Source organism: Meles meles, chromosome 1 (genome assembly GCF_922984935.1).
Source record: "Meles meles chromosome 1, mMelMel3.1 paternal haplotype, whole genome shotgun sequence".
In the NCBI taxonomy this organism is placed as follows: Eukaryota; Metazoa; Chordata; class Mammalia; order Carnivora; family Mustelidae; genus Meles; species Meles meles.
Window position 1 is genome coordinate 43,202,529 of NC_060066.1, and position 27,337 is coordinate 43,229,865.

A 27,337-nucleotide genomic window follows, 5' to 3' on the forward strand; every position below is an offset into this window, starting at 1 on the left:
GAGTGTGTGGTTCTGTGCACTTGTGTTATGTACTGTGCATGTAACCATGACCACAATCAAGGTACAGAACTGTCTGCAGTCATCAGGACCCCTCCAGCTACTCCTCTGATAGCTGCGTCCACCTCTCTCTCTGCTAGTCCTAATCCCTGGCAACTATTTATCTGTTCTTTAGCTCTGTCACTTTGTTATTTCAGGACTGTTATATAAAGGGAGTCATACAATTTGTATTCTTTTGAAATTTGCTCCCCCCCCAGCATAAGTCCGTGGAGATTTTTTCAAGTTGTTGAGTGTATCTGTGGTTCACTTCCATGTGTTGCTAAGCAATATGTGGTATGGGAGGGTGGTGTTACAGCTGGTTTTTCCATGTGCCCACTGAAAACCATTTAGTTGTTCATGGTTTTTGGCTGTTGTGAACTGCTACAGACACTAGTGTACAGGTTTCTGTGTGAAATAGCCATTTGAAAAAAAAAGATTTTATTTATTTATTTGAGAGAGAGGGTGAGTGAGAGAGAGAGAGCAGTGGGGACAGAGGGAGAAGCAGATTCCTGCTAAGCAGGAAGCCGGATGTGGGGCTTGATCCCAGGACTGTGGGATCATGACTTGATCTGAAGGCAGACGTTTAACTGACAGAGCCACCCAGGTGCCTCCACATCTTTCTTTCTTTTTAAAAAATTTTTTAAAAATGTTTTTAAAGATTTTGTTTATTTATTTGACAGAGAGAGAGAGAGACAGAGACGGAGAGACAGAGAGAGCACAAGCAAGAGGGACCCAGAGAGGGAACAGGGAGCTCCCTCTGCTGGGCAGGGAGCCTGATGAGGGACTTGATTCCAGGACCCCGGGATCATGATCTGAGCCGAGGGCAGATGCCCAACAGACTGAGCCACCCAGCAACCTTCCCCCCCAATCTTTATTTCTTTGGGATAAGTCCCCAGCAGTGCCATTTCTGGGTCACATGGTAAGTGTTTGTACTATTTTGAGGTCTGTACCTTTATCACAAGGTATCAAAGGGAACTGTGATCCTAAGAAGATTGAACTTGACATAACCCAAATATGGCCTGGGACCTACTTATTTGCTCCAAATTGTCATGTAAGGAAGCTTTTCTTTTCTCATTCTTTCATTGTTACCTCATAGGCATTTCACAGAAAAACTTCAGCCTTGTTTCTTTGAGGACATTCCTTAACAATTACAACCCTGGTTCTAGGACTTCTCTAACTTCTTTTCTTCTATAGTCTTTTCAGTGCTCAGTATCTCTAAGAGGAATCAGCAACAACTCTTGCTCTCAGGGATTTTGACTGCATTTATCATACTGTTCTTATTTATTTACATTGTTGACACTTCATCCACTGATTGTCTGTGTCTGCTCTGTTAATCCTGTGCTTATAGACAATTAAGTCCTTTCTACTTACTCTTGTACTGTTTTTCTATGTTCTCAAAATGCAGCTCATTGAAACCCTATGTTAGCCGTTGTCTTCTTTGCTGCTGGGAAAATTGAATAGGAAACAGCTCTGCCCGGGCTGTTGGCAAGAAAGAAATTTCCTAAGGTGGAGAAGGTTGATGATGAAGATTGAGTAAAGCCAGGATGATGCAGGTTTATAATTTCTTTTAAGTTAAATTTTCACTGGGGCTTCCTTTCCTGGTACCTGGCTGACAGAAGAAGTAAAGACGGTAAACAGCCATGTACAAATGTAAACATATAAACATCCCAGAGATAATGAAGCAAATAGTTTGGGCTTGAAAGGGTAGCCTGATACTGAATGCTCCCAGTCAGTGTCTTATTTTCCTGGTAATCAGCATGTTTGATCCAGCATTTTTCTGGCTTGTGAGTTCATATGGTTTCATCTGACTCCAGGATCCAATTTATCCAATGATAACTTATCATCAGAGCCAGAAAACTTGTGTTCTGGAAAGTACTTTCATTTTGCTGCATCTGGTTTATGCCAGACCCTCATCTTAAGTCCTGTTAGGACTAGCCTGACAAATCCTCAATGTCTAGGCTCTCTTTGCTTGGTCTTGGTTGTACCTGGACTAGATTGCAGTGATGATGAGCAAAGGGCAGAAGGAATTGTTATTTTCTTATTCTCTCTCTTTCTAAGCTAATGTTTAGCATGAGCTAATTAAGTGCCAAACACTGTGCTATTTCATGTGCATTACCTCTTTTGATACAGTAACCTTACACACTTACTCCATGTCTGTCTTATCTGAGGCTTTCCCTCCTTCTACCACATGTCCATTGGTCTTCACGACACGCTGGTTGCTCGAGGCCAGTGGATTATTCTTTTAGTGCACTGAGTCCTTCAGTGGCTTTCAGTGGAGGGATGTGCTCAGAAGGATCAATGGAGCTTGTTCTCAAGCCTGTTTTCCAGATGCATTTGTAGTTGAAATTATGTACATTGGTTAAATATTATGTAAAGTGGTAATATATAGGTGGGAAAGAAAGATATTGTTTGTATGAAAACTTAAGTTGGATGTTTAGAAATTCTAAAGGAATTCACTAAACAAGTTGCTGTTCAATTTAGTGTGGCGGAAAATCTAGAAAGATTTTGCACTTAGACTGTTTTTACAAGTGTCTGCATGTTCAGTTTCTTGTTAAAGAAAGTAAAACGAAGATATAGATACATTATGGCTGTGCTTTATGCAAGAAAGAAAAAAAGGCTTTCACACCATTTCATAAGCTTAATGAATGTTCATTTGTATATTTTAAGTTACTGTAAGATATTTAAGGTATGTTTGTATCACTTTAGGACTCCCCTTTTAATGGATATTTTTGCTTATATAACTAATTCCTGGACTGAGTTATTTGGGATACGCAGCCTGCAGCAATGTGATGACATTTTGCAGGTAAGGAAACTGAAGTTTACAGAGATTATGTAACTTGTCTTCTTTTTCCAGAGGATTAATGATCCCCCAGTGGATATTGCAAAACCCGGATTGGGTATACATGTTTCATATGTTGGGAAATTGCTTGATCCAATATCAAGATTTTTTTTAAACCTTTATGTAAAATGCATATTGGTGCCTAAAACCATTTTTGATAGTGATGATAAATTTAAAACACTGTGACATTGCAATTAAAATTCTTAAGAATGTTGAATGATAAAAAGCAGGTTCTAAACCCTATTTATAAGGGGGTTTTGAGAAGAAATATATATACCCAATTGGGGAAAGTATATATGCTCTAGATTATCATTACTATCAAATACACATATCTCCACATAAAATATACCGAGATTTTTACCAAGTCTTAGTGATTGTTTTTATTTCTGAATGGTAAGAGGAGAGATCATTTCTTTATTTTGCTTTTCTGTATTTTAAAATGTTGCCTCTAGGCATACATAATATTTTTATGATCATTTAAAATGTTCTAAAAAACCAGTCATGGCCTGATTTTTAAAATTCTGCTTGCTTCACCTTAAAAAATGTGCTGATTGGTCTTTATTATTACAGTCATTTTAGTAATGGTGGCATGGAATCAGGGGAAGTGAAGGAATCTTCTACAATATTTTCCCTTTGTCTGGTCTTCTGGACAAATCACTTTAAAAAACAGGCTTGCATTCAGACCTGCTTTTCTGATAGCTGACAATTCGTCTCAGATGTTTCTCTCCTGGGTCTACCAATGTCTTATCAGTGCTGCGTTCTGAAGAATTGAATGCAGTATGAGTTGATTTAACAGAGCTCTGTCATCCTCGATCTCTCTTATGTCTTAGATTATAAGAAGTCTCCTGTTTTGTGACCTGGAATGGCTCCGCTAGAATGAATAATTCACCATCTCGTCTTCTCCAGTCACCCTATCTATGCCTTACCTGTTTTTAATGGAAGTTTTCTAACAAATGAGAAGATATAGGTAAATAATTTTTCAGATTTTTTTCCAACACCCCTGTAGTAGATTCCTGAGCTATATAAATGTGCAAATGAAAGCTGTCTCTTATTATCCTCCTGGCTTTCTCCATGCAATTCATTTAGCTATATCTCTGTCTTTTCTTTTTGATGTAACAATTGCCGAGATGAGGATGAATTGTAATGTTACTTGTCTGGAATCTGAGTGAAATATGCCTGGGGAATGCAATGATTTGGGTGGGGAGGCATTTCTATGTGAGAAACATACTCTTTTTTAAAAATCAGCATTGGTAGAAAATTGCCAGCTGGCACATGGAGCTTTTAGTTAAAAACAAAGTCCTAGGTTATAGTTTTCCAAGAAAACATGGTAATAATTCATTAAACTTTAACAGTTTAATCCAGAAGTCAGTGATCGTGGGGGGGCCTCCGTGTGAAGCATAGGAAAAAAAAAGTCTCTCAGGTTTGGTGCAATTTTCCTGCTTTTAATCTGGTGTTTGGGGTGTTTCCAATCATTCTTGCTTCACAGTTGGGAGTTTTTCCTTGGTGTTCTCATAGATTGTAGAAGGACTTATAAAACAGCTGTTATCAGGCTGCGTGGGAATCTCTCTCTTACCATGATAGGGGGGTGAGATACAGATGTTGTTTAATAAAGAACTTAAGAGACGGGTCAGCCTGTCCAGCCTGGATGAACACAAGGCTGTAATTGCTCAAGTGGGGACACATGTTATACCCCAAAGAGTATTCTCTTTGACAGCTCCAGCTTTTCTGGCTGAGTCCTCCGAGAGGTGAGAAGAATGATGTCTGTGGATGTATATTCACGTGTGTGTGTAAGGGGAAACAGGGAGGGTGGCAGGTGGCAGATATGAGGGTCGAGAAACAGTTTAACTTTCCCTTTGCCTTCCAAATTTAAGACACTTGTGGTGTAAGAATTGTCCTAAGAGTTCAGTATTTGACTTTTTTTGAACAATTCAATTCTCAATCTGCCTTCCAGTCAACAACTTGGAAACAAATGGAAAAGTATGAGAGCATGAGTCCAATGCTTTCCTCATTGTAGAGGTTTCATGAGCAGAGAACAAGAGGGAGTTCACTCAAGTGATTTCTCAGGACAGCATCCCCAAACTTCTGCTAACAGTAAACTGACCCATAGAGGCCTGATTCTACTTTTGGTCAGGTGACACAGGCTCCCCAGCCGTCCAAGTGCAGGGCTTGAAACTTTCCAGTGATTAAACACTTCTCCCACTTTGGTGGGCACACAAATCATGTATGACTGTGATAAGAGCTCTAACAGAAAGAACTGTTGAAGATAAGTTTCATATTTTTAATGCACTGTCACTTTTAATCTATCTTTTAAATACAATATAAAAATCTTTCTACCAAAAAAGAGAAAGAATTGAAAAAATAAAAAGAGAAATAAAATATCTTTGACATGTAACCCCATTATCCAATGATAATTATTGTTAAAATGTTGGTGTATGCTTTTCCGTACTGTTTCTTACACATGTGTAAACCAACCCTCCACATACATTTTGATTTTTTAAAATAATAATCCATGAATCATCACATACATATTGTTTTGTGTCAGTAAGTTAAGCCTAGGTTATAATTTTTAATGGCCACATTGTAATCAGTTGTATGGCTTTATCAGTAGTTATTAAGCTGATTCTTTAAGATGGACATTTGGTATGTTTCCACCATTCTCCGATTATAACAAACTCTATGATAAATACCTTTGCAATCTTTTTTTTTACACATTTAACAAATTATGTTAGAAAATAGAATTTCTGGAAAAAAGAAATTGATGGCTACAGCCAAACCATCACCTAGAGACGTTAAACCAGTTTATGTTGTTGCCAGTAGTGTATGAGAATTCCTGTGTTTTCTCAAATACTTGCCAACATTAGGTTTTGTGGGTTTTTTTTTTTTTAAGATCTTATTTATCTATTGGATAGAGATCACAAGCAGGCAGAGAGAGAGGAAGGGAAGCAGGCTCCCTGCTGAGCAGAGAGCCTGACATGGGGCTCGATCCCAGGACCCGAAGGCAGAGGCTTTAACCCACTGAGCCACCCAGGCGCCCCTAGGTTTTGTGTTTAAAAAAATCTGTATTAATCTATTAAATTAAAAATATTATCAGATTGTTGTCCTGATTTGCATTTATTTTCTAACTAATAAGATAGAACATTTTTTATATGTGTGTAACCATTTGTATTCTTTTACTGTCTGCCTTTTTATACCTTTTGTTCATTTTTTATTCTATTGGGATGTTTATATTTTCCTTATTGATTTATAAATTCACTATGTATTAAGCATATTAATTGTTTTGTCTTGAATTCTTCCCCATAAGTCCCCAGTTTGTCAACTTTTTCAAACCCTTGTTAATGGTTTTTTGGGTCAAAGAGAAACTTGAATAATGGTATGTAACAAAATCTATTCATCTCTTCTCTTTATGATTTCTATCTTTGCTGTAATTCCCAGACCAAGACTATATTAATTTCACTGATATTTTCTTCTAGTACTTTTATGATTTATTTGTTCTTTTATGAATCTTTAGTTTATATGGAATGTTTCTTACATTCCGTGTACAGCACTGGTTAGGAATTTAATCCTTTCTCCTTAAATGGTTAACTACATTCTTCATCATCACATATTGAATTTTCCATCTTTTCATTATTGTTTTGAAACACTTTCTTTATCAGATTATAAATTCTGATGCATATGGATCTGTTTCTGAATTTACTCTTCTATTAATCTGTCTACTCTTATGCCAGCATCACTAACATAATGTAGTGAGCAACTGGAGGGCATGTCCTTTTGTCTACTTAGCCATTGCACACCACCATCTCTCCATCGTGGTTATGAATATATGCCTGGACTTGAGTCCAACCCTGTTACTTACTACATGTGTAATCGCAAGCAAATTCCCCACCTCTTTCATGTGTTGATTTCTTCTTGTATAAAATGGAGAAAACATACCTCACAGAGTTGTGACAAGTGAAGTAGTGTGTGTAAAGCTCTCTGTGCAGAGCTTGGAATAGAGTATGTTCACCAATCACTTAGTTCACAATAGACGTTTAGGACATGGTCCTTCTCAGGGTTTTGCTCACGACTTGATTGGAGAGATTAAGGACAAACATGAAAAGGAGATAATTCGATGACACACCATAAGGTGAACTTGCACGTTTCCAGCCCTGTTAGGTGGCAGACTCGGGGCTGCTGTGGCAGGAATGGGGATGTGGGTAGGGCAGCTGGCTGCTCAAAACAAATATCAGGGTGGCAGTGACTCGATTTGGTCATCGTTGTCCAGGAATTGGTTTTCAGCTTTGTGGTCCAGTTGATCTGGAGTCAGCTCAGATCTGGAGTCACACCCGGCAAATATATGGTTTCAGATGATCTGATCGGTGAAGGCATCCATGTCTAATGAAACAGAGCTCACTTTCAGATCATGTGCCCTGTCCAGAAGGCATGGAGATCTGCATTCTGCTGGCTGTTTTTATAAACATGGTACAATCCCTCTCCTCATTTTTTGGTCTACCAATCATTATTAAGTTCAAGTTTCCCAGATCAGAGGGATGGTGCCTCCTGCAGGAGCCCAGATGCAGTTGCAGCTTATCTGGTGCCTTCTTGCTCACGGAGTCTGAGTCCCTTAAATTGTTCATGAATGTGGATTTCCAGTTTGGAAGACTTGCCTTTGGTACTGTGTATGGCACTAAAACGACTTAATGTGACTTATATTAACTTGTTATACTCCTTTTCTATTCTTTTACCTGGCAGCTCTTCCTTATGCCACCTCTCAAAGCTGGGTACATTATTTCTGCACCCCCAAATAGAATAACTCTTCTAGAACAGGAGTAGTTACTTCTAGTGCAACGTCTGTCTCCTATTCACTATTGGATAAATACAGACAAAGTCACATTCTTTGCCCACTTTTCCTTGATTACACACACCTCTCTTCTGTTGCTCCAGCTCTTCTTTATACTTGTTATCAAATACAGTTGATGAAGTTATAACCTTCGTTGCCTACATTCTAGCCTTTGGAATGTTGGGCTTGATGGATTCCTAAGTCCATGCAACAACGCATTTACACACCAACTCTTAGGACCGCTGAATTGCTAATCCTTTGTATTCTGACTTTTCCACCTTCTCTTTCAATGGTTGGTTGTTTCCTGACCTTGCCTCCGAATTCAGAGGCTGTAGATTCTTGATTATGCCCCCCAAGTGAGTAGCGACTTCTTTAATGCTACTAAAAGGAAGCTTGTGCTTTCATTCTAGTTCCATTTTCCTTGGGTGACACCAGATAAGGGAGTTACAGTTTCCACATCTAATGTTATCTATCTATAATATAATAGCGGGCTTTATTCTTCCAAACTGCTGTTGAAAGACACAACCACTACTGAGCCATTACCTATATATATTTTTATCACCCACTATTCATTATAATGCCTTTGTGTTCTGTCAGCGTTATCAGAGGCAACCAGTATTTATTAGGTATCCACTGGATATGTGACATTGTGGGAGGTGCTGCCAAGGGCACTTGTTTAGAATGAAGCATTACATGGGAGGAGGGTGACAATTTTTCTTTAGAGCGAGTGCACCACTCTACCTTTCGCTGTAGTTTTGGCCACCAGGTTGGTCAAATTATTCATTTTGTCTTTTGGTCCCTGTTAGGATTTCCTAGAAATGTGAGTATATTTGTCATGTCTTTCAGGTGGGCTCACTGCAATATGGCCTTTGCGTGAATACAATAAGAAAACATAATCCCTTCCATGATACATGAAATGTGTGTGTGTATGTATTTGTGTATCAAGTGGCATAAGAACTTCTGCTTTCATTTCAGCATGTGTGCTGTGGAGCTTAAAAAACTTTAATAGAAGACCTAACAAATATTTCTAGACCCATTTACCCAAATAAACGTAACTGACCTTATTCCACATCATATCCTGGAATTTCTGATGAGGACTTGATGTTCCTTTCTGTGAGTAGTTTCTGACTTCTTGGCATCTGACCAGCAAAGAGTCTGAGCTCCCAGTTTTCTTAGTCTTTAGACTGATCAACCATCTTGAGGCTCACAGTGTATGTGTAGCTGCAGTAATCACCCTGTTGGTATCGTGGGTCTGAAGTATCTGTCCATTTTGGCATACACAGTATGCCCTTTGATCCTGCTGTCTCTTGGTCTCTGGGGTGTCTGCTATTATATCATAGAGTCCTGCCAGATACCGACAAGTGGCAAATTCATGATCTTTTTGAAGTTTCAGATGCTTCTTTTATTATGAGAATAATGATAGTTTGAATTATAACTCGTGTCTTGTTCTCTACCCAAAGTGTCTTGGCAGAGCTAGAATCACCATTGTTGTGATCACTGGTCATACCAGGTAAAGAGTTGCATGATACTTTTTTGGACACCAAGAGGGACTTATTTTATCAAACACAGAAGCAAGCTAACTCATTAAACAAAACATTTCAGTGCAGTGGATCTCACTTTGTATACATGATAGCCATTATTATTAATAAAAGTATTGATAAAGAATTTTAATGCATGCAATCTCATCATTTTACATAATAGCCAGATATTTATTAGGCTTTAATTTGCATGATGTTGTATGTTTTTCATGTGTGTCCTTTTATTGAATGTAAGCTAAGTAGATAGCATTGCCTTGTGGGGAGTCATCATGGGATATTGGAGAACCAGACAAACCTAGCGTTGGATTCCGCCCCAGCTCTTCTAATCACTCAGTAATAAATGCAACGGATTTACATGCATGAGGATTGTATCATTTGGGTTCCAGTCAGGAAGCTGCAACCATATAAGTTATGTTAACAGAATTTCATACTAAGAATTGTTTACTGAGTGTTAGAGAAATGAAAAGTTTAAAAACGAACACCTAGGTATCATGGAGGTGATGCAGGGACCCCCCCCCCCCAACCCCTCAGTTTGGGAAGCAGAAGAAGAAGATGGAATTATTAAAACTTAGAAGATTGGGAGGCTAGGCCAAAAACAAACCATTGGGACTTCATCAAGATAAAAAGCTTTTGGACAGCAAAGGAAACTGTCAACAAAACCAAAAACAACTGAAAGAATGGGAGAAGATATTTGCAAATGATATATCAGATGAGTTCGAGCACGTTCAGGGTGGTATGGCCGACTGCAAATGACATATTGGATGAAGGGCTAGTATCCAAAATCTATAAAGAACTTATCAAACTCAACCTCCCAAAACCAAAATAATCCAATTAAGAAATGGGCAGAAGACATGAACAGACATATCTGCAAAGAAGACATCTAAATGGCCAACAGACATATGAAAAAGTGCTCAACATCACTTGGCATTGGGGAAATACAGTTCAAAACCACAGTGAGATACCACCTCACACCAGTCAGAATGGCTAAAATTAATGTCAGGAAACGACATGTTGGTGAGGCTGTGGAGAAAGGGGAACCCTCCTATACTGTTAGTGGGAATGCAAGCTGGTGCAGCCACTCTGGAAAACAGCATGGAGGTTCCTCAAAAAGTTGAAAATAGAGCTACCCTATGACCCAGCAATTGCACTACTGGGTCTTTACCCTAAAGATAAAAATGTAGTGATCTGAAGGGGCAGGTGCACCTACCTGTTTGTAGCAGCAATGTCCACAATAGCCAAACTATGGAATGAACCTAGATGTCCATCAACAGATGAATGGATAAAGCAGATGTGGTGTATATATACAATGGGATATTATGCAGTCATCAAAAGAGATGAAATCTTGCCATTTGCAATGACATGGATGGAACTAGAGGGTACTATGCTGGGCAAAATAAGTCAGTCAGAGAAAGACAATTATCATATGATCTCTTTGATATGAGGAACTTGAGAGGCAGTGCAGGGGGTCACTGGGGGTAGGGAGGGGAAACAAATGATGCAAGATGGGACCAGGGAGGGAGACAAACCATAAAAGACTCTTAATCTCATAAAACAAACAGGGTTACTGAAGGGAAGAAGGGTGGGAAGGATGGGGTGGCTGGGTGATGGACACTGGGGAGGGTATGTGCTATGGTGAGTGCTATGACTGTGTAAGACTGATGATTCCCAGACCTGTACCCCTGAAACAAATAATACATTATATGTTAATAAAAAAATAAAAAACAACAACAAAAAACAACAAAAAAACAAAACTAGAGGTACCACACACCCAAACAAACAAAAGTAGAGGTAGCACACACGCACACACACACACACACACACACACACACACACACACACACATAAAACAAAACCTTAGAAGACTGGAGGAAGGGCCTGGTAGGGCCGGGATGCAGATCCCTGAGGAGGGTGTTCTGGCTGGGCTCATGTCACTGAAGGGCTGCTTCTAGGAGCGTTAGAAAACCTGTACGCTTTTCCTCACTGTTGCTACTGGATTGAAAACTGCCACCATGAGCAGAAATGAGCTCCTGCTGCCAGAGCTAGGAAGTGTTGTTGCTGGGATGAAACTGACAAGAACAGGGAATAAACCAGGAAGGCAGGAATCATTCTTCCTCCCGAAGTCTTGTGGTCTCTCTGACGCTCCCCTAGTGACAGAGTTTAACAGGGAGCAGCGGGCTCTACGGTCTGCAGAGTTCCAGACCCACCCAGCACAGAGCAGAGCAGAGAAGGCTGGTGTGAGACGGAGAAACCATAGTTTCATAACCAGCACAGGCATGATGTTGCCTACCCCAATGGGCTGTCCTTGAAATTTATGTAAAGAATCAAGTCTGATGAGAGTTTATAGGAAGGGCTAAAACTCCTCAGTTCTGTTTTCTTTTTTTAAAAGATTTTATTTATTTATTTATTTATTTGTCGGGGGTGGGGAGAACACAAGCAGGCAGAGCAGCAGGCAGAGGCAGAGAGAGAAGCAGGCTCCCTGCTGAGCAGAGAGCCCGATGCGGGGCTTGATCCCAGGACCCTGGGATCATGACCTGAGCCGAAGGCAGCAGCTTAACCAACTGAGCCACCCAGGCGTCCCCCTCAGTTCTTTTCAATTCTTATTACTTTACAAAGTCTTCCGCCAGCCTAGTTCTTAAAGATTGTCAGTTACACTTTGATACTGATTCCTTTGTTTTGACCCCAGTCCCACCATAGTAGCATTTTCTGTGTGGATCCGTGGCATTGGCTGTGGAATTCCTTGGTTATTAGCTGTGGCCTCTGGGCAAGTTAATTAAGTTCTCCCGGCCGAAAATTTGCATTACATGAGATAAACATGAACAGTGCTTAATTCAAAGCCTGGCAAATAAGTATTTAAACATGTTAGCTGCCATTATTGTCATCCTCATCAACACTGTCATTATTTAAGGTGTGTGGAGAAGGAGGAACCAAACAGCTTCCGCTTAAGATACAACATCCGAGAAGCCAGCCCGCTCCAAAATCACCTTTATCTCGCTCCAAAATTACCTTTATCTCTGAAACCTAACCATTCCAATGAAAAAGAAACACCATTTCCCTTATTAGCCATCTATCTCATTTTTGGTTCTTCCAAAAATTTCTGTTTTTCTAATCTTTGATCCGATATACTGAAAGAAGCCAGTCTTACCAATTCTGCTTTGTATTAGGGGATATTGAGACCCGAGATTCTTTTGAGACTTTCCCTGAGTCATGCATGTATTTGTAAAAAGGCCTGGAAGGGATTCAAAAATCCATCATGCCACTATCAGGGAGTCTCGAATTCTGAAGCATTCCTGGCTCCCACTTGCTCAGGGATATGGAGACTGTCACTAGAAATTCAGAACGAGTGTTCTGCATGGTAATGTGGTACATCACTGCTAGGTCCTGAGGCAAGCTGAGGACATCCTGAATTTTATGCATTATGCATGAGAGGGTGTAAGAAATAAAGGATCAATCATCTTCTCCCTCAGATAACATTGATCATTTGCTACACATTATTTGGCTGGGCTCTGTGCAGATTTATTTTCTCCAATGAGAACGAGAAGCAGATTGCCTGTTTTCTTAATGAGCAATGACATCAATCTAGCCAAATCTATCTAATGTACTGGATGACTCTCTCTCTCTCTCTCTCTCTCTCTCTCTCTCTCCCCCTCTCTCTCTGCCCCCCCACCCGCCATAGTTAGAAGAAATGGGGACAGCTTCTGAAGACCGTGCCAGCTCCTGTGAGGGTGGTGACAGAGTGGGAAAATCGGGTCTAATTCAGGGTGATGAAGAGTCTCTTTCTCTCCCTTTACTTTTTTCTCTCTTTAATTTAAGGCAGTGTTTTCACTCTTCATTTTTCCAGATGGCATATTCGGAGGGGCTGATCTGCAGAAAAGGCCAAGTGAAAAGTCACCCAATAATGAGAAAGGAGAAAGATGGCATGTGAAATGCTTGACTCCGTAGTGATGCTAGGGCTCTGAGCAGGCTGGAATGGCACAGTCACCAGGAAAAGTAACAAATACCAATCAGAGGCTGTTATTACAGGCACTCCCGCCAACATGAATGACTCAGTGACATTGGAGTCAACACGTGGCATCCGTGAGCAACTGGAGTGGAAACGTCTATTGAGATGGTATTCCCCTCATCGTGCTGGCCAACGGGCAGTAAATCGGCAGGTGTCGGAGGTAATGGTGTGATTGAAGGTTCTAGACGAGAGGAGGATGTCCTGCCGGGCACGTTCCCTCCTTCAGTCGGACAAGTGTCCCCTGAGGGAGGCGGGGGCTTTGGGACATTTGGGATTTGGTGGAACAGATTACGGATGGCAGATCAGGGCTGGCCTGGAGTCCTGGCAGGAATGGCCCCACTGGAGGCCGTTTGCAGGGAAGCACCATGCCTGTGGGAGAGCAGACATCACAGGGCCCTGGCCTGGCAGAGGGATCCCAACAGAGGAGGAAAATGTGTTCCTAGGTGGAGGGAGCAGAGGGATAGGGCAACTTCCAGGAGATCCTGCCAATAAATGGCAGTGGTTCAGGCCCCAGAAGGAAGAGAAGAGGCTCTGGTGAGAACAAGACAAGACACACATCCCAGGCAAAGGCCTGAGTGGTGGGACACAGGGCTTCCCACGTCAGAAATTTCCCGCTTACACTGTCGTGTACCCACTTCCACTGTCTCAAAGTCACAGAGAAAGAAATGGGTGTGAAAGTGTTGGAAGCTGATTAATCATGAGCCACGATAGCACAGGGAATCACTGATGTATATTGTGAAACGTAAGTCCTGCTTCTGTTTTTTATTCCTGCAGAAGTGGAATTATGGGGGAAATTTTTGCCCAACTAAAATTTAAGAACGAAGAAGCCTGGGGGAGGGGTATTGCATAGAGTGTCCTGCCTCTACCACATCGGGCTTGCTGCCCCACTCTGAAGGCGAGGGACATGGCTTATTGGAACCATAGCTCATGAACAGAGCTGGGAGACCCCATTAAATAAGCCTTCAGTGGAAGGGGAGGAGAGGCAGGGAGAGCATCAGAGGCGCCACTGAAGTAATAGGTCGCTCTGTGCCAGACAGTTCTACGACTATAAAGATTTTCCCATTAAATGAGGTGTTCTTAGAAGTTTTTCTTTTCTATTGTTTCTTTCCTCCCTCCCTCCGCCAGCCCCTACCTCCCCCCTTTTTTTAATTTTAAAAGATTTTACTTATTTATTTGATAGAGAGAGCACAAGTAGGCAGAGCGGCAGGCAGAGGGAGAAGGAGAAGCAGGCTCTCCACAGAGCAGGGAGCCTGATGCGGGACTTGACCCTAGGACCCTGGGATCATGATCTGAGCCGAAGACAGCCTCCTAACCAACTGAGCCACAAAGGTCCCTCATTCCCTTTTCTTTTTTTAACAGATGGAGGAAGCCCATTACGGAGAAGCAAATGAACTCGCCCAAATTAGTGTCAGGTAGAAAGCGGATCTCTCATGTATTGTGTGAGTTCAGAGTCCGATCTAAGCACCGTGTCACACAGCATCTCAGTCACCTGCCCTGGGATGTAAAGTCTGAGTCAGCCCTGCTCAGAGGCCGCCCTGAGCCAAACCATCCCTTCTCATTCGAGAGCTAGAGGCAGTCCTTTTATGGATTCACCCTGAGATCAGCTTACTGTTCCGGGAGTTCAGCCACAAGCCGGTGTTGGTGGCACTAACTTGCAATCGGCTCCTGAAGGGTCTTTTTATTTTGTACTCGGATGTAGATCGTTACATTGTAGATCTTACTTAAAGTCATCTTTCCATATGTAGCCTCTTGCTCTGGCCTGTCAAGATCTTTTTAAATCCTTACTAACAGCAGATTCTTCTTCTTCTTCTTTTTTTCCTTTTTAAAATCCAATACGACATGAAATGAAAACCACAACTCTCTTAAAAGCCCTCCTGTTTCCGAAAGCTTTGACACATTCAGCAAAGATCTATTCCTTGGTGTCTGTCTGTGCTATGTTTATTTTCTGCTTTGCGGATTCGTGGAGGCTAACTGTACCCAAATGTGCCTTTAGACGGCAAACTCTTCAGGGCAAGGGCTCTGCTCTTTGTTTTGGCACGTGCTACCTATTACAGAGCTCAGCGTGCACCTGGGGCTCCAGATAAGTAATAACAATCCAGGAGTATTTCTCACTTGGAGAGCTGTACAGGTCTTTCCAGGCAGTGTGTTAGCTTTCTTTAAAGAATATCCGAGTGACCGATTTTACCTTGACATTGGGTGCCCATCTCTCCACACCTGTTCCACCTGCTGCCTGGCTGGTGTCTGCTGCTTTATTGTTTGCTGTTTCTGCACTGCCCTTAGGAGCCATTCCTGAGAAGTAGCACTTTGGCTCGCAGATCATGCACGTGTTCATGAATGTTTTGGTTCTGACTCCCGCCAGGCAGCATTCTCCCCCACTTTCGCTCCCTACCCTGTTAGTGCTGAAGTGTGAATCCCGGATGCTTTCCAGTGGACAGAAGCCAGAGCAGGAGGAGGTAAAGAGGTGGGAGGGGACAGTTATTTGTTTTTTGGCAGTAAAAACAACTAGCCGAAGCCGGAGTTTCACAGATTTTAGCAAAATAGTCCTTGTTTTTCCCCTCTCTCTTTCTCATGAGAAGCTGGAATGGGGGGTTTAGGGAGAGGATTATAACTTTTTTATTTTTTGTAAATTTATTTGTTTTGTTAGCTTTGAAAAGAATAGTTTAAATATGGTTAATGTACATGCTATCATTTTCAAAATTTAGAACGAGAGAAATCCTGGATGGTTCCAGTGGGTTTGGAAGCAAAGTTACCTGCCCTGGCTGCAGCCAGATTTGATTACTGTAATTCTTTCAAGTGGCACTTTTGCTAACAATTAAAGTGGGTCTTTTGGAGGGACCAGGATTCAGCTGAGAGGAAGATGTCTTACAACCCTGAATCAACCACTTGATCTCAGATTTAGAATTAAAAAAAAAAAATCAGCTTCTAATCCCCCCACTTTTAAGTTGCCATCGCATAAGGAGGGCTTGCTGTTTAACAGAGCGACACCTCAACCCTTGAGTTACCTGGCTCCGTCTCATGCCTTTGGGCTCTTCTTGGCAAACCAGACTCCATCATTAGATAGTTCTTAGATTCTCTATCACATGGTCCTTTTGAACATCATGCTTACATCTCATTCCCTCACCTCCAACGTGGAGGTCAAAACTTGTCTGTCTAGGAAACTACTATTATCCTGTAGTGTGTGATTCATGTAGCTGATATTAAGTGTATGGTCATACATTGTTGTTCCAAATGGTAGCTTTATTTCTTGCCTTTATTCATTTACTTATTTGCTTGGCTGCGAATGTTTTATTTAATCATTTTATTTTGCAACGGAAGCTCTGGAAACTCAAAGTTAACATCTTTGCCCGTGAGCTTTTTCTTGACTGACTTTAATTTCTGCCTCTGAATCTTCAGGGTTTTTTTTTTTTCCCTTCAAATTAAAGCTATCTGGTGCACTAAGTTCTTGGTCAAGATCTCTAAAATGGACATAGTCTAGTTCAGCGTTCAACTGTATCAATCCCGTTTTTCCCATGCAAAGTTTCTTCCTCTGTTTTTCTTCTGATCTAACTTCTAAGTTACCCCGAGGTGATGGGAAGTTAGTCTTGTGATGTTGAAGGCAGAGAGGAGTCATATGCATTTTCTGCTCTGCTGATGTGCCTGTCCTCCCTCTCCTGCTATGTCTAACACCTGAAGGAATCACACAGAGAAGCAACTGTCCCTCTCTCACCCTTCTGGTGGCTGCATTCCCCTCCTCTTCCTTCTCCCATTGGGGGTCCTTTCTCAGATATGCTCTTAGAGCCACTCACTGGCTTGTCTTCACTTTGGGCCCATGATATACCTGTCATTCTCCATGCTTGGCTCATGGCTGGTGGTGGTGGTGGGCCGCCACACTCTTGTTTCCTTCAAGTTTCACTGGGGCTGGATAGGTTTGCAAAGACTGCCACTCTCCAATTGTACCTAGGAAAAGTATTGGTGGCACCCCCCCACCCCCAAGATATCCTAAACGTTATAGGACAATGTCCTGGTACCCCTCCAGCTCCAAGTTTGTCCAGAGCTGAGAAAGAGTAAAAAATTTCCCACTGCTCTTTTTTTTTTTTTTAAAGATTTTATTTATTTATTTGACAGAGAGAGATCACAAGTAGGCAGAGAGGCAGGCAGAGAGAGAGAGGAGGAAGCAGGCTCCCAGCTAAGCAGAGAGCCCGATGCGGGGCTCGATCCCAGGACCCTGAGATCATGACTTAAGCCGAAGGCAGAGGTTTAACCCACTGAGCCACCCAGGCGCCCCCCCCCCCCCGCCCACTGCTCTTTTTTTCCATCTTTTCATCTTAGTTGGATTCCTTCATCTGCCCTCTTTTCATATGATCAACTGCTTACCGTGTGGCAGTAGGCAGTGGTATTGGACCTGAAGAGAGAGGTTGGGGACCAGCTCCCCTGCTTTGGCTATATGTACTGGTATCTTCTTTCTTACCCCTGAAGCCATTTATCTCAAAGTCAAGACTTGGGCATGTCTTTTTACTGCTTCCTACATGTAATATGCCAACTATGTCTATCTTCAGATTTAGAATAAAAAAAAAATCAACTTTTCATTTCCTCCCTTGGGTTGATGTTGCATTGATAATGGGAACAACTACTTCCCCATGGCAAATGGTAACTCAGTGTATCTAGGTCTGGGTGCAGATGTTGCCATCAATATTTTATATTTCTTCCTGCTTTATATGTGTGTAAATGTGTGTGTACATTTGTGTGTGCATTTCGGCAACTAACATAATCAAAGTTGGTATTCACACGAAGAACAAATTTCTTAAGTAAAAAAATAATTGTATTATTAATGGTGCCAAACATACAACTACTTAGGAATGTCAACTCTGATGTCACCTCAAGAGCCATACATAAGCAAGGGTCAGCATCACATTTTTTTTCCTAGAAGAAAATACACATGACTATATCAAAGCAGAACTATCCTGATTAGTTGTACGTGAGTATTTGATTATATTTTGTTGTTTTAGAGAATCTGGAAGCAAGACAGCAATCCTTCTGTAATACTGGGCTGAGTGGTGCTGGAGCTGGGATGGGCATGTGTGGGGATGCTGGGCTGGAGGTCTGATGGGAAGGACCCACTGCTGAGCAGAGAGGATTTTATTCTTACTGTATAGGGTTTCACCACGTAGCCTTTGTTTTGTTTGATTATTTGAAATGAAGTCATATTAACCTTGTGTTTTCTTTGGGAGGTACTTGAGGAGGTTAGTTGCTCAAGTTATTGAAATCCAGAGAGGATAAACTAGTAGGAGAAATAAAAGGTAACATGATACCAATCCAGCCGTTACTAGAATCTAGTGTTTGAACTGAGGGAGCAGTCCTGGCAGCTGGGACCAGAACTAGCATGAGGAGTGTACGGACACCAAACAGGCTCTAAGAAATGTGTGTCATCATCCTAGAGACACGGATCATAGATGCAACTGAATAGGAACAATGTCTTTTACGGTCACATACATCTGAGCTATGACACCACCTTATACACTTCTTTGGTCACAACCTTGATCTTGTTGAGTCTCAAAGTTGTATTGTTACTATAAACTAGAAAGTATTAAATTTTACTCTAGGAATATGATGGGGAACTCCAGTCAGTAGACCTATATTAAAAAAGTAACGAATTAAAGAAATTGTTTAGAGTCTTGGCTCTATAGCAAAATATACAATATTAAATTTGTGATTGTGTGCTTTAAATTAAAACAAATGATTAAAGTATATATATGTGTGTGTGTATATATATGTATATATATATAATATGTTTTATTTTTTATGATTACTTGCTTTAGTGATGTTTCGATCAACTCACCAAATTGTACTGGATTTCATTTAGGACTATATCATATGGAGCAATCTGCATTTAACCTTTAAAAGCAAACTTAATGTAGGTGAATTGTGGGAATGTAGTCGGCTGAAGCAGCAGCAGACTCCGCTCTTCTTTATCAAATTCACTTTAGAGACATACTTGTTGAGTAGAATTGTTTAATAAATTATGGTTGCAAATGTAAATTATTTTTTCTTATGCTTACACTTATTCTCCTTCTTTTGCAGAGATCATAGAGTTAAATTCACATTAATTAAGTGCACATTTACATTTTATTGTTATCTTCTCCTCACAGATGAAGAAATAGAGCTTAGAGCAGTTGAGAAACTTGTCAGCTTCTCAGAGCTTTAACAACCAAGGAGAACATTTTGAAAGCAAGCCCTGGGGAATGTTTAGGCTTGCATCTGAGGCTAGGAGAGCTGTCTCCCTCTGTGTTCCTTATCCGTTTTCACCTAGCTATTTGCTTGAAGTCAAAACACAGTAGTCATTCTCGATTCCCCCCTCTTTCTCACCTTCCACACAATAAATATTTAAGATCTATCCATTTCCACAGTTTAGGCCATCATCATCTCTCACATGGATATTAAGAATATGTTAATAGCAAATGTGTGTATAAACCACTTACTAAGCATTATACCAAGCACCTGACTTATACTTACCTATATTTAATTCTCACAATTACTCCTTGAGGTAAGTGCTACTGTTTTTCTCATTAAAAAAACAACAACAACAGGAAAACTAAGGCGCTCATGGATTAGAGGCAAAGATAACAAACAGTATCCTCCCTGATTTTCCTACCTTAGTTTTGTTTGCCGTAGTTCCCTTTCCACAGCGCAGCTAGAGTGATAGTTATAAAATAATAATCTTCCTATATTGCTCAAGGTGTTAAAATCTTCTTTTTTAAAATTTTTGGCATACGTTGCCATTTGGGGTCCACATTTTGTACCCCTTTTCCATAGGGCCTTACTCTTGTAAGAATAGTAATTGACGGTAACTGACAGAAAGTTACTGGTGGGAGTTGGGTATCATACAAGGATCGGTGGAAGTGGAGAGCAGTCTGGACCAACACCTTCTTGGTGCCTTTGGCAGCCTCTGTTCTAAAGATTACTGCCACAATGTCTCCCTTCCCACATGGTCTTATAAAGTGACAATGAGAGGTGCTCCCTTCTCTTGAATCTGGATGGGCTTGTAACTATGGTTGCTCTGACATCGTGAGACTTCCAAGTCTAGATCACAAAAGGAGATGTGACTTCTGCGTGGATCATTGGAATTGCTCTGGATCTCTGTGTAAGCAGTCAAAATGCCCCAACGCCACTGTGTTATGAGGAAGCCCGGTCTGTCCCTGGGGAGAGACTCCCTGGAGAAGCCCTAAGACTGCTAGATGGCGATGGCCAGCCAGCCACTGTAACTCCAGAACCGGTCATTGACTGTAACTGCATGAGAGACCTTGAGCCAGAAGAAGCCAGGAACGACCTTCCCAAATAATGACCCAGAGAGAATCAAATGATTACTGCTCTTCTAAGCCATTGAAGTTTGGGATGATTTGTTACACAGCAATATATAACGGGTACTGTGTCTTGTAATTTATACCCTTTGAGAGTAGCTGTATGCTTGAGGAGGACACGCTCAGTGTTTTGATCCCCAGATTGTGCTGGAAACAGCGTCTCCTGCCTTCCCAGACTACTGTATTTGGGGCTTGTGTTGCCTGGTGCTGAGCTATAGCTTTGACTTGGTGATTCCAGAAGGTGAGTGGCTAAGACAATTGTGTGCACTTGAACTATGTTTCTTACTGAACTTTCAGTATCTTGGTGTGTCACAGGTGATGAAACGCACATTTTTTCAGTTGATGACTCTGCCAGCTGTCTCTTGCCTCCTGTATAGCTTGGCAGGGAGACAGAGTCACTAGATGTACTCACCCTGATCCTCCTCCTACAAGCTCCCTGTCGGGTAGTTCACAGGTGTTCTCTTCTCCCTTCCCAGCTTCTTGACAAAAATTTCCAGCAGCACTAGCGTGCTGATCTCTTTTCCGGAACACTTTCTATGGTCCGTTCACTGGGCTGGCAGGCCACATTCCCTGCGTGAGCTGGAGGAATTAAAGGCACTGCTGATCTGCTTGGGTTTTTCTCCGTAAGTCTCACTTTAGGCTTACACCTTGCGTCACTCGTGGTGTCTTACACTGTTTGTCTGTCTCCTTACAACAAAAAGTAGGGTTAATGGTCAACACATTCCATAGATTTAGTCAGTCCAAGTTGAATGAATAGTGACACAATGGAGGTGGGGTGGGGATCCCTTTCCTAGTTAGTGGTAAGAATACTTCATCAAAAATATCTCCCCAAATATCAGGATGCCTGTCTTATTGCCTGCTAGCTTACCATTAGAGATTTATGTAATCAAGGACCCTAGAGTGTAGAGGGGGAGACGGATGAAGGAGCTGGCAACTACAACTCAGGATGAGCACTGTCATGCCAGGACAATGCACAGGGCATGTTGGGAGGCCAGTAGATCTTGGTGGGGGGTGGAGGGAGTGGTGAAGGGGAAGTCAGGGACATCTGAGGAAGCCATAATGTCAGGGTTGAGACCTGAAGCCTGAGATGGCGTTGGCCAGGTGAAGGGAAGGAAAGGGTAGAGAAAGCTTTCCTCATTTCAGGGATTGAAAAACCACTCTGCTTGTGGAGATGGGCGGGGCGGGAGGGGTGGGCAGGGAGGAGAGCAGCGGGTTGGGGCAAGAGAAGGTGCAGAGTACAAGCAAATCAGGCAGGGGAGTTGGACTCTTATTTTGAGGGCAGTAAGAGCTGCTTGTCATTCTTAGGCAGAAGAGGTACAAGGTAAAATTTGTGTTTTAGGAGTATGGCTTTGTAGTGTAGAGCATTGGAAAGGGCTATGCTGGTCATGCATGTGAGAGATGCTGGTGTTCTCGAAGTGGAAAAATGTGGACACGTTTTAAGATGCTTTTCAGTGTGACCTCAAGAGTATTTTTGTTACCCTCATCCTCCTTAATTCCCAGTTTCCCAATCCCACACACACGTTGTTCCATCCTGCTAGTCTTTAAATGCATTAGCTCTTTGGCAGTGTCAGATAGCAAAGCCCTTTCCCCCCTCCACACTTTTTCCTGTCTGTAGTGTTCCTTGTCTTCCACATTTGGTAAACTCCTCTTCATCCTTTAAGACCCATCTCCTCTCTATTTTCCCTGACTTCCTCAGGAAATATCATTTTCTCCTTGATACTTCAATAGATTTTCTTTCACTCTTCTGTTACATGTATCGTATGCTCCTGTTTCCCCCCTTCCAATCTACTCTCTCATCTCTCCACCCTGCTGGTTGCCTGGTCAGTCAGTCTGAATGGATTCCGATGGACTCTCTTCTCTGAGAGTGAATGGATATCAAGGGACTTCTCTCTCTTCTCTGACTTCTCATTGGGTTGGACATTTTCAGGAGAAGAGAAAGGAGGAAGAGAATAAATTTGGGCTATTTATTCCCCTAGTTCCCTTTCTGTGAGGTTACTCTAGACTGTTTGCCTCCCACAACACAGGTTATACCTAGCGATGCACTGGTAAATGGTAACAATCAACCTGAGGGATGAGGAATCCCTGACTTGTAGTGTTTGCCCATTTCTGTGGTGTAAATACTCCTACCATGACCAATGTCAAGAAACCAATGTGATGTCACTAAATGTGGAGTTGGGAAGTGATGCACACTGTCTGTTCTCTCAAAGTGGCACAAGTCAGCTCCAGCACCCCCCCTCCCTCCCCCAGGGTTCCAGTCTTTCCTTGTAGATAATTGTATCTGTTGTGCCCCTAGCCCTTCAGGCCTGTGAGGAGGGCTGTGCTACAGTTTTTAGCCTTGGGACACTGTGCTATCTTCTGTGGCTTTCTTCACAATACCCATACCTTTGAAAATAGTACTTTTATTAGACTCTTCTCAGATTATCCAATTTGAGGTACCATCTGTTTCCTGATGAGATCCTAATTGATTCACCAAGTAGTAGTGTGTGGAAATTAGTCATTTAGAAATCTTTCTCCCGCTGTATTACAAATACTTAGAGCGCAGGGATTATGATTTATTGATTTTTGTATCTCCAACACCTACTCAGTGGAGGGGTGAGAAAGGGAAGAAGAACTAATCTTCAAATACTTACTATGCACCTGATTTTGTGTCAGATGCTCTAGAAATGTTTTCTATTTAATCTTAACAAGGCAGATTAATTCTAGTACTATCATTACAGGCATTTACAGATAAGGAAACTAAGGCTCAGAGTGGTTCAATAACTTCCAAGGTTCCACAGTTCAGAAGTAGCTGAATTAGGATTTGAACATGAGTATCTGGCTCTAAAATCTGTTCTCTTTACTCTCTTGCCTCAATTTGTTGTTAGTAAATGGATGGATGTTTTAGTCAACAGAGAAGACACAGTGAGTGCGTCAGGGAGAGATCCCTGCTGAGAGGGATCTTCAAGTAGGAGGAAGATGGCAATTGGCTTCCTTCTGTTCCTTGGAATAAAGTTTCTAGCAATCTAGCACCTTATGAAATGTAAACTGTTCATGTATAAAGTATTTACATTAAACAGGATATTTTAGGTAACATCAGGGATATCATAGATTAGCCATAAATCTGGCAGATATTTTTGTTAGTAGCTTAACAAATTCATATCTTATAGTAGTACTGGGCAACTTCTAATCTCCTTAGGTCTTAACATTAGCTTAGTACTTGGAGATGAGGAGAACCGTGTTTGTACAATTGCATTAAATGATGGAGGAAATTGCAAGAATTTAGTTGATCAATCAAGAGAAGTTTTGTAAAAGAAAATACTCAGATCATCCTAACATCTCAAATTTTGTGTTCTAGTCTTTTCATCTAGAAGATACTGGTGACCCTAGTCAAGACTTGGATCTGTGGGAAATCTGCTTTAAAGAAACATCTGTCATATAATTCTGCTCTCTTGAAAGGGCTTGATAAAGCAACTAATATTTTGTTTTAATAATGAAAAGCATTCTCTGGAAAAGTCAATCTTGTTTTAGCAATTTCATTCTGTTAAAATGGCATGAAAGGGAACGTAATACGTCTAGTTGGTCCCCTTAAAAGTCTGAGTGAGAAAACTCGAGTCTGGTTCTGGCTTTGTTACTTGCCTAGGTTTTTATTTGTTTGTTTGTTTTTTAAAGATTTTATTTATTTGGGAGAGAGAGAGTGTGTGCTTGCAGGAGTCGGGAGAGGGGCAGAGGGAGAAGGAGAAGCAGACCACTGAGCAGGGAGCAGGATACAGGGCTCCATTCCAGGACCCTCATATCATGACCTGAGTAGAAGGCAGACACTTAACTGATTGAGCCACCAAGGTGCCCTATTGCCTGGTTTTGTTATTACAGCTGAGCCACTTAAGTATGTGTTTCTCAGTCTCCCCATAGGTGCCATGGGTAGTTAGATTAGATGTGGACTAATCTTAGATGTCTTCCTAGCTCTAACAAGCTTATGAAATGCTTAAGAATTTTGCTTTCTTTTTAGTTAGGCCATTATAATTTTTCTACATTTATTAGCCACTATGTCTTTTAATTACAATTTTATTCTTTTTTTTATAGCAATAATTTTATTATTCAGTTAGTCATCCTCTGTCCCTCTCCCTCTTTCTCATTATCTCTCTGTCATATGTTTACTGTCTACCTATATCCTATAACTACTAAGGAGTTAAGCTTCCCAGTGTCCAATATAAAGGTGTAAAAATAAAACATCATACTTCTGTCTAGCCATCTATTCCCTAACACATGTTTTATATATGTGTGTGTGAGAGTGGGCACGTACACGTATGCATATACACTTATAGGTATAAACATACAGTATATTTATATACACGTATGAATACTAACCTGTCTATGTACACAGTTGTCTTTCAGTAATGGTTTACTAATCAACACTCTTGGAAAAAAGAAAAACACTTCAATTTAGAGCATCTGCCAATTTCTGTGGTGTAACTGCTCCCACCATGGTAATATCAAATTAACCAGGGCAAGTTGCTGAACATAGAGCTGAAAAAAAAAATGCACAAAATTGGTTCTTGCAAGTGATACGATCTGGCTGCAGTGTACCTCTGAGTGTAAGCAGCTTGGGGAGGTGCAGACTGCTCTCTTTAGTACTAAAATACCTATTTTAACATATATTTTGAGAACTGAATACTGAACCCAAAAGTAACAGAAACCCAAATGGTTTCTGTTCATTAGGATCTTTACTTTGAATTATTATTATTTTTTTTTACTTTGAATTATTTTTAATAGATCTCTCTCACCGTCGTACCAAATGTGTGCATACACGAGCACGTATATGCACATATCTAAATTCTGTTGATTTTTTTGATGACGTCTGAGCATCACATAATTGTGTATGAGTAAATAATATTAAAATATGGTGCAAGTTTTTTTTTCAGAGGTCATCTATCCTTTCAAATTTAAAGAGAGATTCCTTTAAAATCTGTATTTCTAAAGGGTTTTAAACCTGTAAGCCTTTCCTCGTGAATGTGTCTGTATTTGTTCCCAAGATTTTCATTGATTAGTTGTTTATCAAGAGAATTAGGGCTGGAAGAATCCCCAAACTATTAGAATCAAGTCTGAGAATGATATAAATTTGATATACTCAGAAATCTAAAAAGCTGCACATAGTAATTTGGTATTTAGTCAATCACAGAAAGGCTACAATGCGTTAACTGTTGACTGAATGATGAGCATCAAACAGAGAGTGTAATTAACACAGACAGAAGCTTACTGCCAACAACAGTTTGAAACAATTTTAGTCCTCTATCTCCTGCCAACTTTGATATATAAAGAACCCTTCATTGCATGATGGAGAAAATTTGTTTTTGTATGGGGAATTCAGCTTGCACCCTAGAGCCTCCAGAATAGTGGCTTTCACAGGATAGGAACTTAATGGGTATTTGTTGGATTGAACCAGATCAACATTTAAAAAAATTGGTCCTCAGACACCACACAATTCTTGTTAGTAAATTCTCATTGAATTTCATGAACCAATGGTAACATGTTCTCTGTACCCTCAAGTAGGAAGGGAGCCTTTGCCAGGCTTGTGAACATTTTCTAAAGGAGAGAAGACAATGGTGAATACCTATCTCACTCGATCCAAAGAAAATTTTACAAAAATAGTCATTGGGAGTTGAAGTGTATGCTCATGTAAAAGTTGACCTGTGCTGATCAAATGTGCAAGAAGGAATATCAGCTCTAAGGTATCAATTTCAGCTACCACCTGAGCTCCGAGTTAACCACTGAAAGTTTATCTGCTATAATTGGAACCAAGTTTGCCTTGATCCTTTGCTGTGTCCTGGGCAATCAGCTTGAATTTTGAGCTGAGAGCCAGGTGGGACAGGGCTTGAAAGAGTATATGGCTGAGTGAGTTGCAGCTAGATTGTGTGTGTGTGTGTGTGTGTGTGTGTGTGTGAATATTACAAAATGTCATTCATCCACACAGATGGAGATAATTGTTAGAACATAACCATCGTCTATAGCCCTTGACTGTCTTTAGGTTACAGTTTAATGTCATGAGCTGCCCCTGTGTATCTCTCTGACCTCATATCCTGCCACCTTCTTCCTTGTCCCCACACATCAGTCATGCTGAGCTGTTAGCATTTCCTCAAAGCAGTCAGGCTTCCTGACACCTCTGGGCCACAGGACTGCTCTTACAGCTTGATATCTGCTTCTTCCCATCCCACACACTCCTTCCACCCCTGACTTAGCTTGGTTTACTCCTCTAGACCATTCTGCCAAACCCAGTTCGGATGTCTCTTAGAATGTCACCCTTGTCTGCGCTGAGTACCTATCTTGCGAGGTCCGTTGCATATCGTAACACACCTATCGGTGTCTTTTACGTTGTACTGTAGTTGTTTGTCTGGCTGTCTGTTTCCCCTGCAGACTGTATGTTCTTGAGGAAGAGATTGATTATTGTCTTGTTATATTTCCAGGACCTTGCACAGCACTTGGCAAATAGTAGGTACTCCATAAATGTTGAGTTTTTCAATATATAAATAATTAAAATTAATAAATATGTAACTTACCAGTTGAGTATTCATCTATTCAGTTGTGAGTTGTCTTTAATCATCAGGATTTTCTGTTGTAGCAGTAACATAACTTAAAATCACTTAAGGAAAAACAGGAATTTATTAGTTCAAATAATTGTGTGTCTAAGGAGTGGTGCTACCTATGGGCATATTGGATCCAGGTCTCAGATGATGCCCTTAGAAATCTCTTTTCTCTCCATGTCTCTTTTCTCCTCTGAGGTGCTTTATCCAACAAGTTCTC